Genomic DNA, 5,396 nt, shown 5'->3' on the forward strand with positions numbered 1-5,396 from the left:
ATATCTTGCATTTGTCTTTGCAGCATTTGGATTTGTTGTTTAAGAGAAACCATGGGTGCATTTTTACATCAAGGGAGAGCTTCCTCCTTTTTTGGGCATGGTTGTGTTCAGGGGTGGTGTTTTCCTCAGGTATGATTTCCGGATCAGGTGTTCCTTCTTCTCTTTGTGGGTCTTGATAGGTGTAATTTCTAGACCTTGTTCTAAAAATTCTTTCATCTATATTCCTTAAGTTTTCATTATCGAAATCTTCAAGAAGTCTAACTCCTTTATTAGTCAGCATGAGTAGATATTTTTCTTTGTCTGCTTCGATAATTCTTTCCATAAGCCTTTGGAATGATGGGTTTTCTTGGCACTCTTGGAGAAGTTCCTTTGTGATTTTGGTATCTCCCAAATTAGCAAACTCATCAAAAGGGTTAGATAATCTATGACCCATACTTGATTCTGGTTGTGATTCTCTTTATTTGTTTCTGTGAGAGCGAGTGACAATGGGCATTTAATAAATTTCTATTGGATTTCCTAGTGGTGTTTGGTGGTTTAAGTGGATAGAACATATTCCTCAATAAAAACTTTTTGTTACAAAGGGGGTTTCTTCTTCTTCCTCTCTCTCAAGGGTTGGTGGTTCTAGCTGACCTTCATTATAAGTGATACAGATTTGTGGGACTAAAGTGGGGTTGATTATTCCTCCATGATTTAAGCATTGGCCAAATGCTTCTTTCTAAATATAAGCTCTGCTTCTTAAAGGTTCTTTGTCAAACTCGTTTGATTTTCCTTGAATATACAATCTCATGTGACACAAGAATGCGGAATGTGATTTCAAAAGTTGGCGATTGATATAGAGAAACTTATTTTGTTTTGCAAGTGCCTTAGAACTAGGTTGTCTCTTCTTCAACCTAATTTTGTGATGAAGACTTGTTCTTCTCAAAATATGATGAGTGGGCATACATGAGTGATCAATGGTTTCCTTTGATTTTGGATTGTGATAACGTTTTTTGAAAACTCAAGCTTGCTTGATCAAGTAGAGGTTTATTTAGATCCGCCTCCCATGACAAAGTGTGTCAAATGATATGGATAAAGTCTCCCGATATGGAAACTTGATTTGACGACTTAAGGTTTAAACTAGGTATGTTGTTTTTGATAGAATCCGTTAGATGGTGGAACTTAATTCAATGTGATGGTAAAGCCTGATTTTGGTTGAATGAAGTCTTACCTCGAGCTAGTTTAAGATTTGAAAATTTTTGTTCTAAGGATGCTTTCTTGATTTTGGAATTTTTTTCTCTGATAATTTGGTTCGTATTTTGACTGGTGAGTTTTATAGAAAACCAAAAAGGGTATTCAAAACTGGTGAGAAAATTTTCCTAAAAGGTCTGATCAACTCTCTATTTTTCTGAGTTTTGAATATGCGCTAAGCCAAAGACTAGATGCACTAAGAAATGGTCTAGATGTGCTAAGGAAAGATCTCCATCCGCTAAGTTACCTCTTCTACGCGCTAACTTATATTTTTTTGAAACTGTTTTGACTTTAAAGGTTACACGCTAATATGTCCAGATTATGTTTTGTTGTTTAGACTGAAAGCACTATTAAATGTCTTGAATGTGCTATGCTGATGGTGAAATGCACTAAGATGGTATCGCAAAGTGCCATTGAAAGTTTACTTAGTCTGAAGTTGGTTATGCGCTAATATGATTGCTAAAAGTGTTGTGATTTGGTTGCAATGCATTATAGGATGGTTTACACGCACTAGGAATTTGCTCCCACACGCTAAACTGCCCTGATTTCTTTGTTTATGTCATTTTTGGAATTTTGAACTATTGTGTTTTTGATGGATGATTTTCTAAAAATAAATTACAAACACAGCATAAAAGAGATAACAAATTTTGCCTATACTAGACAAATAGTGTATGTTTAGTGAGGATGTGTTCAAATCCTTGATCTTTTCATAGGTTTAGATAAAAAGTACTACAAATCAAATAGACTATTTATTCAAGGGTCATCAACAATATCATAGCCCACTAGTCTTGATACTTCATCAGCTCAAACAGTCGTGTCACCCCCTAGGGGGCACCCATTTTTTTGCCTTTTGCCATAAATTAACTCAAAGCGAATTGCTTCACAATTGAGTAGTTATCTTGGGAGATATATGGTGAGTGATCTTGAGGGCGAATTCTTCCCCACCCTTTTACTATGATATTGAAGATGTTTGGATATTGACTTGGCTCAAATTTTCTAGTGCTAAGGTTCGTAATCAGGGTTTCATTCGATCTTCACTGATAAACTCCCTCAGGAGGCTTCCCAACCTTTAGAACAAAGGCTTTATGTATCTTAAAGATATTGGGGGAATGTTAATCACTAAGAAAAATCATTTAAGGGGACTTTCGTCAGCCTCCACATTTGATTATAGTGGGTTCGAATACTTGGTGATAAAGTCATTTCCCACTTAGGTCATTCCTCTCTCATCGACCACTTAAATGGCGCTTTAAGAGAAACTCGGGAGGGTAGGCCTACTAAAGGATTTAAGTGCTTGAAATGAAGAAAGCGTGAAAGAGTTGTTTGGTTTTTTGGTTACCCAGTAAAGGGGAGAGCATATACCTTCCACTTTCGAGATAAGGCACACAAGTTCTTTTTATCCTTCAAATTAGTGATTTTCTAATTTTTACTTGGAGATTTTGCTCCAAAAAGATTGGTTTTCTTTATAATCTTTCATAGCAATGATTTTCTATCTAAGAAAAAGAAATCTTGGTCAACAAAAAGGGAAGTCACAAAATGAAAATTTTCTCTTTTGCTTAAAAAGAAAGATGAGGTTCTTTATACCCTTTGCGATAATGAAAATGGATCCTTTTATGCACCAAAGGAAGGTGAAGTTCTTGTTACCTAAAAAGCAAATTTGCTTGTTCTTTTTAGAGCCCAAATGTTAAATGTTTTTCCTAGCTTGTAGGAATGAAATATTTCACTTTGTTGTTCTTTTTAATCCTTGAATGAAGTTTTTTTTTAAGCCCAAAGGAAAATGTAGTTGATTTTAAACCCAAAAAGAAAAGTGAGATTCTTTCCAAATTTTTAGAAAAGTGAATTCTTTTTACTTTAACTAGAAAGTCAAAAGAACTAAAATTCCTATCTTAACTTAATATAAACCTACAAGAAAATAGTTAACTACCTACAAGCTGAAAGTTAGTAAAACCAAAATCTGATGTGGGCTTACACCAACCTAAAATTATTTTTCTTCGGTTACAGTTTTGTGTTTTTCCCTGTTACATCTATGCGCTAGACTGTAGCACTGATGTGCTACAGAATAGTACAGATGTACTACAGAAAGCTTCATATGCACTAATATGATTACCTAATGTGCTACTCTATTTGTCGAATGTGCTATGATGATACAGACAAAAGCGAAAAATATTAGGCACTAACAAAAAGCCTAAATGCGCTAAGGAATGAGTCTTACGAGCTAAACAATATACCAAAAGTGCTACTAGAAGGTTACTACACACTAAAGAAAGGGTCCAATGTGCTAACTCATCTTTTTCTAGTGCTTGTAATATGGCTCCTACATCAAAAATGATAAGATTAATGGGGTTATGCCCCACGGTGGGTGCCAGAAATGTGCGGGAAAAGTGGGGTAAGGAAACACAAAATTCGGTTTCAAAAATATCCACACACCAATGGAACTCTTGGTGCAAGTAATGGAGCTATATTGGATAGCTCAACTTCCCAAGGGGTATTTTATTGTTCTCTATCTCACATGATCCCTCAAGTCAATGCCTTTGCTCTCAGATCACTGAGCAAAGTGAATTAGGAATGACAACTCCAAGAATGAGTGATGTTTTATTAATTTAGCATGAATGCATTCCTAGATATGCATGATATTAAATCTATCATGATTTAAACTAGCACAAAAGATGATGATAAGATACAGGATTAGTAAACTTATCCTAGCATGATATAATAGTCTAACATGTATATGCTATGATATTTAAAATTACTTCTAAAATACTATTTAAAATATTTTTTATCAAAGAGAGGCTAAGTGCTTAGTAAAATGACTAAAGATTAAATGCTTGAAACTTGTATATCTGAAAATGAGAGAATGAGAGCTTTATTTATAGGGAAAATAGGGCACTGGATGGTCAAGATTGGATAATCTTATCAAGGGCCAGGATTGACAGTTAATCAATCCATGTTTTCAATTCTCAGCAATGAAATGGTGACAATTGTCAACAAGAGATTGCTTGAGAGGAGATGTAGGAAGCATTAAATGCTTGAGAAGACATGAAGGTTACCCTAGGAGGTAAGGGTTAAGGTTAGACTAGGGTTATCCATTGGATAAATCCTTTACCCAAGGGGTAAACTCTTGTGAAAGGGTTAAAGAAATAACCAAGGTTAAAGCCATTAATGATTGATGAGACCCTTGGGTTGGATGAGGGTTGAGTTAGAGAGAAAGTCTCTAATCATGCAAGAAGGTTGAGTTAACCATTAATGGTTATGTAAGAGCCTTAAATGGTTTGGAAGACTTTGAGGGTTATCTTATTGAGGACATAAAGCCTTTAATGGTTTTCAAAGATTTTGGAGACTTTGAGAAGTGACTTCCCTTTGCTTAGGGATGTGACAATAATTAGGAGATTGATTAGGCTAATTGGAAGTGATTAAAAGAATCTAGAAAGGGGTTAAGAAGGCAAGTGGGAGATGTAGGATTTTGCAAGTGGATGGAGGGGAATTTTAATTAAAATAAATTACTTTATTTCAATAAAAATAGATGCAACTTGCATACATACAAGTGGGGGATTTAAATAAATAAATTAGATTTATTTACTTGCAAGGATTATTTTAATTAAATGTAAATTTAATTAAAAAGGGGGAAAGGGGAATTAATTAAATAAAGTGATATATTTAATCAAAGGGGTAGAAAAGGTTTAGGTGAACTTAATTAAATAAATTGAGTAATTCATTTAATTAAATAGATGAATGGGGAGAAATTAATTAATTAGAATTTAATTAAAATAGAGGAATGGGGTAAAAATGAATATTAAATATTCATTTAGGAAAGTGGTCATTTTTATATGTCTACAAAGTCCAATCAAGTCATCTCTGATTTGAAACTCCTGTTGGAATAATCCAAGAGGATATGTGATGTTACATCCTCTAATTTGATGAAGAAGGAAAAGGAGCATCAAGATCTAGAAGCAAAAATAGTGAAGCTGAGAAAGGAGCTTGAAAAGAGTAAGGATGAACTGAAAGTGAGAAGCAAATATGAAGGTAGCACAGAAGCCTCAGACAAGATGTTGAGCAAACAGAAGCAATCTGAAGATACCGATGGCTTAGGATTTGAAGAAGGACAAACTTAAAACAACAAAGACACATATGATAAGGAGATACATTTCACTTCTTAAATTGAAGGTGAAGAAAAG

The sequence above is a fragment of the Cryptomeria japonica genome, chromosome 10 (genome assembly GCF_030272615.1).
Source record: "Cryptomeria japonica chromosome 10, Sugi_1.0, whole genome shotgun sequence".
NCBI lineage: Eukaryota > Viridiplantae > Streptophyta > Pinopsida > Cupressales > Cupressaceae > Cryptomeria > Cryptomeria japonica.